Source organism: Lytechinus variegatus, chromosome 10 (genome assembly GCF_018143015.1).
Source record: "Lytechinus variegatus isolate NC3 chromosome 10, Lvar_3.0, whole genome shotgun sequence".
Classification (NCBI taxonomy): Eukaryota; Metazoa; Echinodermata; class Echinoidea; order Temnopleuroida; family Toxopneustidae; genus Lytechinus; species Lytechinus variegatus.
The window spans coordinates 10032066-10046860 of record NC_054749.1 but is presented as its reverse complement, the minus strand read 5'-3'; positions in this window follow the sequence as shown (position 1 = coordinate 10046860).

Genomic DNA, 14795 nt, shown 5'->3' with positions numbered 1-14795 from the left:
TCTCCCGCGACAATTGCTCTGATGGAAAAACTGCACGTCAAGATATCATAGGCGATACGATTACCCCACCAAGAGTTTTGGCTAAAACCATAATTTTGGTTCAAAAAGCCCCCCCCCCCACCCCGGGGCCAAGAAAATAAACATAAATGAATAATTCAAGAGCATTTGGAGAGAAAGCACTTGAATGTAATTGCCGTTAATTACGATGCTTATATCATCAAGGGATTCTATAAATTTGTCAATTTTAATTATTATGTTAATTTGATTTTACTTCCGTTATATGCACCTTTATTATTTTATTCCGAAGATGATCGGCATACCGATGTGCCATTTGATGACGATGTGCGAGCAATGTTTTTTTTTTCTTTTTTCGTCTAGCGATCCATGATGTCCCTGTCTATGATAACACACTTCCCTACCACCACATATGGTCATGTTTGATTAATTTCCCGTTCCATACGAGACCTTCACTTCATATTGCATGCAGGTTAATATGCAAAAATAATGCTCCGAGACATGTTGTTGCTATGGTAACCTGGATGTAATTCAATTTTCAGCTGGGCCATCACTTTTTTGTTATCTTATTTGATTATCTAATTCTTATTGAATGAGTCAATGATATCTTATTACTTTGTAAGTGAGATATATATGATATAAATATCATTTCAGAAACAATGATACTAGTCCGACATAGCAACATGCAAATAATCGATGGAAACAGTACCAACCGGGTACGCGTTTCCGTTTTACACCCTGGCGAAGGCATTTTCCGGAAAAGTAGCCAAAAAGCGACTAGTGAAGAATCTACACACGCCGATGGTTGCATGCAGCGTGCGACACAGGCGAGTCCACCACCGCATGCAATTTGATCAGAGCACAGAGTTCCTCGGCACTTCATGTACAGAGAGAGCGGCAGTCAGGAGTGAAATCCGAACATGCTTTTGCAGTCGCGTTGTTTATTTTTTTTTATAAAAATAAATTATTAACTAAATGAATAGAATGACAGACAAAATCAAAACAAATAGATACTTATAAAGGAAAGACAAATTGAAGTTTGATGGATTGATACACTTAGAAGCTGCCGAAAGATAGACAGAAGACTGCAAATAGAGACAAGATAGACAGAGATAGATAGAAATAGAGAGAGAGAGAGAGAGGTGGATAGATAGATAGATAGAAAGAGAGAGAGAGAGAGAGAGATGTTGTAGATAGAAATATGGACGGATAAAGAGAGAGAGAGAGAAAATGCTAGAGAGGGAGAGAGATAGAGAATTTGAGATACTGTTAGATAGATAGAAAGATAAAGAATGAGAGAGAAAATGAGAAGATAGACAAATTAACAGATAGATAGATAGATACATAGGTAGATAGATATATAGATAGAGAGAAGTAGAGAAAGACAGACAGATGGATAGATATAGAGATAGATATGTTAGATAGATAAAGAGGGAGAGAGACAAAGAATATTAACAAATTAACAGATAGATAAGTTGAAAAAATAGATAGATAAATAGAGAGAATAAGAGAAAGACAGACAGATGGATAGATAGATAGAGAGAGATATTAAATAGATAATTAAAGAATGAGAGAGACAGAGAAGATTATTAACAAATTAACAGATAGATACTCTAGTTAAAAAATAGATAAATAGATAGAGAGAAATAGAGAAAAACAGACAGATGGATAGAGAGATAAAGAATTTGAGAGATAGATAGATGTCAGATAGATCAAGAATGAGAGAGAAGAGCGACAAATTAACAGATAGATACTGTAGTTACATAGGTAGGTAGAGAGAGAGAAATAGAGAAAGACAGACGGATGGATAGAGAGATTTGAGATAGATAGATGTTAGATAAAGAATGAGAGAGACAGAGAAGATTATTAGATAGATAGATACTGCAGTTACATAGATAGATAGATAGAGATAGAATTTGAGAGATAGATATATAGATAGATAGAGAGAAAGACAGACATCAGCAAGTCGGCAAGGCAAATGATCAAACCTGGAAAGTATAAGCTCATGCAGCTGCAAAATTTGCAAGACAGTACGGTATGTTCTGCGGATAACTTCGGTGCGGACTTTGGATCGCGCGCCCAGCTGATAATGTAAACAAACGTAGACGTAGACTCTTCACTAGTCGCTTTTTAGCTACTTTTCCGGAAAATGCCTTCGCCAGGGTGTAAAACGGAAACGCGCCAACCGCGCACGGTGAAATTAACGAACCGGATCATGATCGATACTTGAATACTATTTTCATTCTCACTCATACATTCTTTCATTATACATTCATTCTTTCAGTTAGCGTAGCTGTTACGTTATGTCTTTTTTTTTGCATGATTTCGGATTATGTTTCTGTTCTGATTCAAATTGTCTGCTATGTTTATTACAGTCTAAATTGATTTGTTTATTCACAGCTACAATTATCATTTTGTTTGATATTTTCTTTATTATGTATGTATGAATTTTATTTGAATGTATGATAAAGATTACTACAAAACAAAAATTCTCTAGGGCTTTCATTGAATACATAATTTATAAATTTATAGTCTTGTGTTCAGACCTACATTACACGACTGATGATAAAAAGAATAAGACAAAGGAGAAAGTTAAGAGTGAATATTATTTTGCCTCGCAAAATAAACAAGAATATGCGACATGATGTGATCACCTAAATATAAAAACTACAGTGGCAAACCCTTCAAGAGCGTTGGGCCCAAGCCAAGACTCTACTAATGTATCGCATCATTAATAATCTTGTAGACGTCCAGCAACAACTGAAACACTCATCATTCAAATCCCGAGGTCATTCTCAAAAACTCATGATTCCATTTGCAAATACGGAATGTTACAAAAATTCCTTCTTTCCTGCCACTGCCAGGTTATGGAATTCCCTACGTCAGGACGTCGTAGACAGCACCTCAGCAAATATATTCAAGAGTGAGGTACGTGCAACATGTCAGACTATGTTAGTCTGCATTTGTATGTAAATATGTAAATATTATATATATGTTTGCTTTTTTTTACCACAACTTCAACGATGGATTCTCAGCACCGTAGCATTCGAATCCACAATACAGTACGACAATACACCACAGGTGGTATGTACTTATATAGGATTATAAGTTATCGTCACATATTGGCAGATACCGACTTGTGGGTGCCCGATTTATTTACACTGTATGTTTCTGGCGATATGCGCCATATACTAGTTTGATTATAGGCCTGTAAACGCCCTTTAACTACACGAATCTGTTTCCGCTTTCTACATTAACTTTTTCGTTTACTACATTCATTTTTGTTTGTTCCTGATGCCTTTGTTTAAAGAAATCGCTCCAAAATCCATGTTCTCGTGAGAATACGCCTCTTGTGCGTTTTCGCGACTCATTTCTATAAATACCTTACTTGACTGCTTCCTATCATCGACATGGACATCTCTTATCGAACAAGATGTCTGAGATTGAATCCTTTTGCTAAATACTGCATTTTTAGTGTTCACGCAATTTGTCACGGGACTCTTTCGGATGGGAGACAGTCGTATTTTTGGCATCCAATAATTTAAAGGGAATTCCACTCCGACAAACAGTCGATTTGACAAAGAAGGGAAAATCAAACAGAGTGGTTACGCAAAATTTCCATTAAAATTGGGTGTAAATAAGTAAAAAAAAATGTTTGACACTAGGCCTATATTAAAAATATTTGCTTGTTTTTTACAAAGCAATTATCGAGACATGAAAATCGATGATGTCACTAACTATTTTTATTACATGAAATATACAATATTTGGTTACACTTCTTAATTCCGAAGGTTCGTAATTCCGAAACACATAAAATGCCTATGCCTCGATGTTTGTTAATCCGAAAACGTAAAAGGTTCGTTAATCCGAACATTTGTGGCGTCATTCCGAAGGTTCGTCATTCCGAAGGTTTGATAATCCGAAAACGAAATAAGGTTCGATGTTCCGAGATTCGTTAATCCGTAAACGAAAAAAGGTTCGTTAATCCGAAAACGAAATAAGGTTCGTTAATCATTTCATTTTCGGACTAACGAACCTTCGGAATTACGAACCTCATTTCGTTTTCGGATTAACTAACCTTCGGAATTATGAACCTAACTTCGATTTTGGACTAACGAACCTTCGGAATTACGAACCTCACTTCGTTTTTGGATTAACGAACCTTCGGAATAGCGAACCTCACTTCGTTTTCGGACTAACGAATCTTCGGAATAACGAACCTTCTGAATATCTGAACCTTCGGAATAACGAAGCTTCGGAATTACGAATGTATGCGCTATATTCAATGTTTGCAGATTTGACATCCTTCATCAACTCACAATCACAATACTATATGTTACTCCGGGATGTTACTCAACAAGAGAAGAAAATACTGAATAAAAATCAAAGAAAAGGGGGAGGGGCCTCCGGGAAGGGGGGGGGATGAATGATCAGTGCAAAGTGTGTTGCGGAAGGGACACTTTATAACTGGTTTTGAACTCACGTCAACTAGTACATGCTGGCCTTTAGAGTTAACATACTTAATTCTGCTTTTGAAATGATTAAAACAGATTCGCGCTAATTTTGCTTCTGGAGTTGAGGCGCAGAATGATTGAGAACGAATTCATCCAATCAGTGGCGTACGTAGGATTTTTGAAAGGGGGGTTCAAGTTAAAAGAATCTTGAAAAAAACAAAAAAAGGGGGAAAAAACGTCTTCACCAAAAATTGTAGGTCGTTTCGTATCCCCCCTTCAAAAAAAGGGTCTTCACAAGCACAAAAAAAGGTCTTCAATACTTTTTATTGTTTTATTTATATTTTCTTTATTTTATTATTATTTATTTTCATTTATCTATTTATTTTTATTTATTAATTTTTTTTTTTTTGGGGGGGTGGTATTCCAAAAATTTAAGGGGGTTTGAACACTTGTAACCCCCCCCCTCCCTGCCTACGCCACTGCATCAAATAACGATTCCCTTTCGATATACTCCGAGCATCTTCAGGCGAGTAAATCTACGCAGAAATTTTATTCTTTCTTACAGAATATATATACAGCCTCGTTGTTATCGAGACAAAATTTTTGACAATTCTTCACTTTGATAAAGGCAATCCAGATTATTCAACATTTCTTGACTCGATTAAAAATCCCCTTCTTCAAAAATATGAATTTGACAAATTGATTTGAGTGGAATATATACTTGGAAGGCCAAGCAAAGAAAAATAATGTCATAGTTATAAGAAAATTATATTCTTTCTCTAATCTTCTGTCTGTTCTGACTTCCATACTTGGTTCCAGTATTTACTTATATCATGATAATGAGTGTTTCTACAGATCCAAAACAAATCTCCCGAAACTGAATCTCAAAGTTCCTGAATTTCATAGACATTTCCTGGAATTTTCGAATTTTATTTTTTAGCAAATATCTGACAATAGCAAAGTGAGCCTAAACTTGACCCAAGTAACCAAATCAAGGAATTTAACCTTTTTCGTTGAATGTACTTTTAAGAAATAGCAACAATTCGGCGTTCAACAAATTTTGAACAATGTATGAGGCAAAAAATCTTTGAATATAACATCAATATTGAAAGTTGCTACATTTAAATGTACATGTAGTTGAATTGTAATTTTCTGATTTCCCGGAATTTCCTTGAATTTTTTTCATATTTCCCGAAAATTACCAAATGATCCGGATTTTACAGAATTCGGGTAATTTCCTTCACTAGTTATGACGGATTATAAGATCCAGGGAAGTACTTCCTGACGAAAAGTTTATTGTCAAAATAGCAGAAAATATATATATTTTTTAAATGGTGAAGGTTTGAGCAAAATCCATCGAAAATTAAGTTACTAAAAATAAGTTTATTTTTGTTACGGGTTATATGCGAGCGGGTTTCCATGTATCATGAATTAAAAATATCAATGAAATGTCATTTTCGCAAAGAAAAAAATGGAATGTAATTTTTATTATATATTCTGTATATCAACAGACAGATCATATCACACCCACTCCTGAAAGTAAAAATATTTTAGTCGTCATGAACCATTAAAGAAATGAAATTCATATATTTCTTAACATTTGGGGAAGCTGCTCGTATATGACGTCACAAATAAAAAAAACCTTTAAATTCTGATAACTTTCTGGATTTTCATCAATTATTCACCAACATTTCGAAAAAAATTGTTTGTGCATGTTTACAACAAACGTTTCGTCGGGATGTGAAGTTCCCCTTTAAGATCCCAAAAAGCAAAGAAGAAACAAATAAACAACAACAAAACAAGACACGAAGAAAATACATAAATAGGCATATAAACTGGAAAAATAGGGACCAGAGGCTGCCGAAACCTCCATGCCAAACTTAATCAGTCTCTCTACTCGAAATATGTCTTCAGATCATGAGTCATTCCAGTACTTCCCTCCTGGCTACCGTAACGTTGTCGAGCCTGGGGGCGACCCAGGGCGGGGCCCCACCCAACCCTCCCCTATTACCATATGTCTCGTTTACGTCATTGCTTTGCCCCAGTCTGTGTCAGTTGGTCGTTGTTTCCTTGGCGGAAGGTCGCCCTGCCCTAGATAACTTCACTTATCCAACCAGCCGTTATCAGGCCATGTCTTTAAGGGCTGGATTCTATATCCAGACCTTAAAACACATGTGTTTAAAAAATGGGGTGTCAAAAGTGACAGTTGGGGTTCTTAGAGGATCACACCCTGAAATCATTGGCGTAATGGGAAAAAAAAATGAGGGGCCGGACATGGGCATGGCATGGGGATATGTATACCTATACAAAGTACAAATACAATTTGATCCAAAATCTAATTTTTTGATAGACTTAGACAAAATATTCAGAAAATATAATAGTAGGCCTATCATATTTCGCACCTTTTCATACATCACATTTTTTGTTAGTGATGTTTTATTATTTGTTTATTTATTTATTTATTTATTTATTTACTTATCTATTAATTAATTAATTCATTTATTCATTTTATTATCTATTAATTAATTTATTTTCATTTATTTATTTCTTTATTCATCAATTTATTTATTCATTTATTTATTTTGTTTGTTTATTCATTTATTTATTTGGGGAAGGGATTCCATGATCCAAAAAACGCACATCTGTACGTTAGTGGTTAATTATGAACCCTGGAGATCGAACATAACACCAAAGAGTAAAAACGAGTAAAAAGAGTAAAACGAACATCAAACGTGTTTTGGCATGAATTTACACTAATCACCACCAAAGCTTACTCTTTGTAGGGTTCGATCATGACAGAAAAATAAGAAATGATGTTGCATCATAATGTTTGCTCAAATGAATGTACACGTTTTTTCAGTTTTCTGTAAGATTAAAACAGTGATTTCCTCGACTGCCATGCATTGAAAAGTTTATTCAATGTTTCGTCACCCTACCCCCTTTACTAATTATATGAGGGGCGAATTTTGAGACAGTGTAAAAATTATTCTTTACATTAAATGAAATCGACTACCATTATTTTCTCAAAATTATGCATTTTGAGAATACAGAAGATGTTTTCTTTTTCATAATTATCACCCATATCCCAAAACACCACAAAAGAACTCACAATTCTGAATTCTGTTTTTAAGAGTCAACCCAAGCATGCAGTCGCCCTTCATCTCGAAATCCCTTGCTATCTTCGCAATCAATAATCTTTGCCTTTCTTTGGGCTTGACAAGATATCTATGTGAGATAATCCTACGCATGATCAACGAGTCTGTAAAGGATACTCTCTAAGCAAATACCTAACATATTGCTACTTCGTCTAATCATACTAATTCGACACCCCCGTTTGGTCTAATCAACCCATTTGGTCTAGTACATGAAAATTATTTTTTTTCTCCATTTGGTGAAATAACTGGGTTTAAATTCCTTGGTCTCATGCACATTCGCCAGTGAAACTGATGTCCAATATCTTTGTCAATCAATTTTAAGCAATTACCAAGAGTCTACTAGTATCAGATGCAGCACGGGAGCAGGTAGGGGCCAGTTGCCCCTCCCCCCGAAATTTTGAAAACCTACATTTTGTTACTGAAAATTTTCACAATATTCCCCAAAGTGGGCACAAAATCCTTTAATATCACTAATAAAAATGCAAAAGCGCCCCAATGACAAGCTGGGTCGCTTCGCCCCCTCGCTTTAAAGTATCTTTAAAAAAAGTTTTACAAAAAAAAGAAAACATCTGCAAATATGGTCTTGATTGCATATGGGGGGGGGGGGCGCTCAGAAGCCTTAGATTGAATAGGAAAGTGGCAACAAAATATGATCAAGGAACGAAATCACTTTATTCTAGGGGTAGCGCCAGGACATGGGGGGGGGGGGCAAAACAACTAAAAGGTGATGTAATATTAACAGAAATTTGAGGGGGGGGGGAATGAACAAAAATTGGAAGTTATGAGCATTTGAATGTTGAGATCAATCAGTCTTTTAAAAAAAATCATCATCATGATAATCATAAACATCATCTACATCCTCTTCATCATCACTACCACCTCCAACACGATCATCATCTTCATTTATATCATCGTCGTCATCATCATCATCATCCTCATCATCACCATCTTCATCATCATCTTCATCATCATCACCATCACCTTCATCATCATCATCTTCATCTTCATCATCATCATCATCATCACCATCACCTTCATCATCATCTTCATCATCATCATCTTCTTCATCATCATCATTATTAACCCATTATCCTCCTCCTCCTCCTCATCATCTTCATCATCATCATCATCATCATCATCATCATCATCATCATCATCATCATCATCATCATCATCATCATCATCACCATCACCATCATCATCATCATCATCATCATCATCACCATCATCATCATCATCATCATCATCATCATCATCATCATCATCATCACCATCACCATCATCATCATCATCTTCATCATCTTCATCATCATCATCATCATCATCACCACCACTATCTTCATCTCCACCATTATTACTAACATCAACACAACCACCTCATAGCTCTGACAGGTTTTTCATCAACATTTTTCATATGATCAACAACTTTCTTGTTTTGACTGGCTGAGAACTGTCTGTGCTGACAACTTCCATGAAACAGCCCCAGAACGTTCCTCAACAAGAGCCATTAAGTCTAGATTCACTCTTCCTCCGACATGCACTTATTACAACCACACCTTTCCATCCAGGGTCCTGTCTTACAAAGAGTTGATCAAATCATTATCAATTGTATGGAAAATCCATCCATACCATAATTTTGTCTACTTTTGCAAAATATTCATAGTAAACAATGTGAATCACACTCAATCTTCAATAGAATGATGAATGTATAAATTTATATCATATCTAGAAAATATTTTGAACAAATATGCATTTTACATTTTGATGTTGCTGGCCGTCCACAGATGTGATTGATCGGATCAATCGTAACTCTTTGTAAGACGGGGCCCAGAACTTTCATTCATATGCAACATTGCATAAACATAATGAAACAAAAATTAATAATAGGTAAAAGGTTTGTTTTAATGTCGCATATATGAAGTTTCTTGAATGCCACATTTGCACAATGATATAAAGTTACTGTGATATCAAACAATAAAACATTCATACTAATATCAGTGTATATTCCAGGGTGGTCTGGAGCAAAATACTAGAGTATTACTATTTCCAGATTTCAAACACATTATTCTAGTATATTATAGGCCTATTTTTTCATAAATAAAACACCCTGCATAACAAAATGTTAGACATTTGACCTGGATAAAAAGATCCACGAAAATTAACTTTTAGCCGTGAATGACAACAGAATAGCAGGTAATGTCCATTTTCCTATTCCTATTTTTTCCTATAAAGGGTGTTCTTGATGACAACAATTCATACTTGACAATGTCAAGAGCAGACATTCTAAATATTCTGAAAATTGTGTGAAATTATTTCATAGGACAGCAGCAAAACCAATGTTTAAACAGCTACATGTAAATATATCCAACGTCAGATACAGAAATTGTATTAAAACCAACAATCTGCAGCAACTACTATATAGAACCCCCCCCCCGCATATTTAGAGTATACAAATAAAACAGATGTTCCATATTTCATTCTCAATATATTAAGCAAGGTATGGTACACATAAAAACAGAGATTCCATATTTCATTCTCAATATATTTCAAGCTACCGAACATAATAAGCTACTTGAAAAATAATAAATCACATGTGAGGATGCTAGCAGAACTGCTTTTTTGCCATTAAATATTGGTGTTACTGTTTAATTATGTATGTGTAAAAAAAACAGTTTATATACAGTATGCTTCTAAGTTTTCAAATATTTCAATGCAACAAGGGCACATGTATTTTGTATGCATACATGTGTAATGGACATTCTTCTCTTCTCCCACATATACATGTAACAAGTCTGATACAGGGGCAGCTGAACAGGGAATGGGGGGTGACCTTCATTAGATGCGTACGAAAATGTGCTCTCCGGACTCTTCATTCAACTTGATAGGACTGTAACATACATGTATCATGGTATTGGTTCAAGAATGCCCGCAGCAAAACATTTTCGCGTACCTTATTATGCAATGTACTTATGGGTGCTGCTAACAGCATTTTTACCCTCATGGGATGCACAAAAACGTGGTTTTAAATGCTCTCTTGCACTGAAAGAACAATATATGCATCAGATGTAATGCAAAATAACCCTACGTATTCATTACACTGGTCTCCAAAATAGGATACAAAGCCTTCACACATTGAATTCCATATATGGTCAAACATAAAGAAATATATGAGGATATAATACTGACTGAAAAAAAATTCTATACTCTGAAAAACTGTATAGAGCACAAGGTGTTTAGACTGAGCAGTAAAACATAATTCAAGATGAAAAAAAATGTGATCAGGGAGAGTTAAAGGGTTGCTCTGGGCTGAAAAAATAAGACTTAAACAGATAACATAAGAACAAAGAAAGTGGGATGTGACATCATCAGCCAACCTAATGAATATTCATGATGGCGTGCATATAACTATTTTCACAAAATATTGATAAACTTTAGAATTCAATAACTTTATTTGTTATGAAATTTTCAGCATTGTGCTCTATTAATTTCACTCTATTTATTAAAATATAAATCCTTTCAGCCCAGAGTACCCCTTTAAAGAAGAGTCATGATTGAGTCCAAGCATCGATGACATTAAACAAGGTAACTTTAAACTCCTATGGATTAGTGGACTAACATAAATCACACTAATTCTAAATAATAATATAATCCCATTTAACAATGGTCTACCAAATGCACAATCAACTTCTGCACTTTCATAAAACAAAGTGCATGTGGGAAAAAGATATGTGTTGGGGAAAAATAAGAAAAAGGGAGAAATTATAATACATTAATCAAACTATTAAAGAAGAAAGAGTATACTTCATAATAGTCCAGGGAAATATTTAGCTTATACGGTAAGAAAAAAGAAGATAACCTTCAGCTGTTGATCATGTTTTTATATCAACTTTTTAAAAATTGTGTAGAAAACAAGAGAAGATACTACTAACTGTTTCTCTGTCATTAGAGGGAAATAATCCTTTGTAAGTTAATGCATGAACAATGGCACTGATATAAGATTTATTAAGACAACCAGTTGTTCAGGCTAAAAAATACCTGATTTTTTAGCCCGAGTGCCTATTTTCCGCACTCATAATGACCAAAAGTTTACTCTTTCATGGTTAGGTTCTCAAAGTTACGAGCATGCACAGTATGGTCGGGTTGGCAAGGGAGGCCAGAGCGTTCACACCCAAATGTATGCTAGGTTTAGACAATTCTTGTAATTTGCTTAAACACTGCCAAAATATCTGCAACCTTGAAAAAATTCTTACAAAAATTGTCGTAATTTCGGCAAATACCTACTAATTACCAGGTATTTTCTTTCGGGATATTTTTATACAGGTATTTTGCTTTCCCATTGGCAAAAATACATTACCTGGTAGTTAAAATTTCTTGACCAGAAAATACCTGGAACTCACAATCTTTGAGCCTGTCTGAATAAGCCTATTGTAAATACTCCTATTGTGATTACTCCAGAATTAAAACCACAGTGGAGGATGCAGAACAGTGATGGATTATCATTGTTTCATGTTACAACTGAAGAATCATTCCTTGGAGAATTCCTTGTCTTTTTTCTGACACAAACCCTACAGCAATGTAACAATAGGCCATCAGGATATCACTAGAAATGTTGCGCTGTGTATGCCAATATGTGCATGTAAATAACATTTTACATCAATCTGATGCAGAGTTAAAGGGCACTGCACGAAGCTTGTAATCAAATGAAAATCAGTGCAAGGGTCTCAAAATTGATCAAAAGTTTTAACCCTTTCAACTCGAAAAGTCGGAATACCTGCTTCACCATGATCGCACATATCCGAAAAGTCGGAATACCGGCTTCAAGTTATGAATCAAAAAGCAAGGGTTTTAGATATCAGGTGACCTGTAAAAATTATGTCATTTTAGAAATATACAGTTAATAACTTCAGTTTATAATTTTGTCAACGATTGGTTTTCATTGAAAAGGTCTAAGCATAAAACATGACCAAAATAACTATCCTACCAAAGGCTCATGCGATGGCAAGTTGGAGACGGACTATGCGTATTAAAAAACAGCTACTGTTGAACAATACTTCCGTCAAAGCATTGATTTTGAGACAAATTTGAGATTATCATAAGTATGGGAAGCTACAGAACACCAGCCGGGTCAGGCCAGGTACCAGTGGGGTAAGGTGCCGCTGACATGGCTGGGCTCGAATCATGAGAATAGGAGATCATCTATTTCCAATGTCATATTTTCCTTCATTTTGCCGCTAATCTTGATATCTGTATCATAACTCAGGTTGAGGATCATGATCGTCCCAATTAATTCAGGGTTCGAAGGGTTAAAGAACATTACAAATTTAAAATGTGATTTTTGCACCTGTTAGTAATAGTACAATAAATTTTTCTACAGTTTAAAACCAATATTGCGATCGATATTTGCAGTTGTTTGTGAATCATGTGCAACGTTCCCAAATCTGAATGAACTGCTTCGGATTCATGATCAATTACAATCTTACATAGTAGTTTTTTATTATTGTCAATATTAATGAAAATTTTAGTGATTCATATATGTATCAACTATTTTCTTCCTGTAAAAGATTTTACACTAAACAAAAATACAAGTTTGTTTTATAAACAAAGACAGATACACAACTTCAGCCCTTAAGCAAATACATGTACCACACATACACGGAGTGCACTACGAGAAAAAAAATACTGCACAAAACATTGGCAAGAAACCTACACTTCATCTGACATTTACACACAATTTTCACAATGCACCTTAAAACATTTAATGGTACTCCTAATTTCATGGATAAATGATTATATAAATACAAATAATTAATGCCCTAATGTGGTGGTGTTATTCTTACCAAACTAAATGGCTAAATTCCAAGGTATATTCCCTCCTATGAGCCAAGAGCTAGAGTTCTAAGGAAATTTGAACTCGACAAATAAAATTGTCATCTCGTTAGCTCTTATGAGCGAGGATTGAACAGATGATAAAAACTGTATAGCTTGTCACTGTATCAATTTGTGCAATCTACTTTTATTGCCAGCAAGCTATGTTACCCCCCCCCCCCCCCCCCCGTTGAAATGGTTCAAAAAGTCAATACAATCTCTACTCTGTTGGCATGGGCTGAAACAAGCAAGCAATAAAGTTTATGAAGTAAAGGAAGAAACTTTTTGTTCACACCATGCAATTCCTACAAAATATTGAATTACCCCTGTATTGATGAATGCAATGCGATTTATCAACTACACGTATGTTTGCGGAGTCTGATATAGATACCCCAATGCATTCAGCTTTAAAAACACTGTATTGTTCATCTGTCCCAACAAAGAACTGATGAAAAATTGGCAATAACCAAGGTAGTAAGTTGTGTCATTATTTCAGAGCACAAATTAATGTTTTATCTAATATCTGTTGCAGTTGAGAAAGAGATTAACATAAAATCTCACCTAAACCCAATATCTACATGGAAAGATGTACATTATAATCTCTGCTCAGTATACATGTAAGATCCATTTGACGTTAAAACAATGTTTTGCACACTCTAGAGTAAAAAAGAACTCTAAATAAAATATATATAGCACTAGATAAATATACACAAACAATGTACAAGTTGGACTGTCTACTCTATAGACACATCAAACTCACATTCTTCATGACGTATGTACATGTGTTTATATACAAAGTTGATATCAAAATATAACTATTCGTCATCTTACATTATACTTTGAAATCATCGCCTACCGCACCTGAAAATAAAGCAATGATTTGCTGCGCTATGTGGTGTGTGTTCATAATAGGTGGTGGGAAATGTATATGTAAAGAACCAAGGCTTGATTCATATTTATTTATTTATTCATTAAATTCAGTTGATAATGCAGTCTACATGCTCCTCACATCATGCCACATAACACTGATATTTGCCAGTTTTCATAATGGTTGATGGCAGAACAAGTGACAGTAGTGTTTGGTCACATGTTGTGTGCCTTGGCAAAGTACATAAAGTGTATGTTCTGCAGATTACTAAAGGCCTTTTTTTTATTTAAGGGGAATTTCACCCTGACGCTAATTTAGTTATAACAATAAGCAGAACAAAAAAACCCAGACAGAAATACTGGCGAAGATTTGATAAAAAACCATCAAATAATAAGTTAATTTTTTTTGTTGTGACGTCACAGATGAGTAGATCCTCCA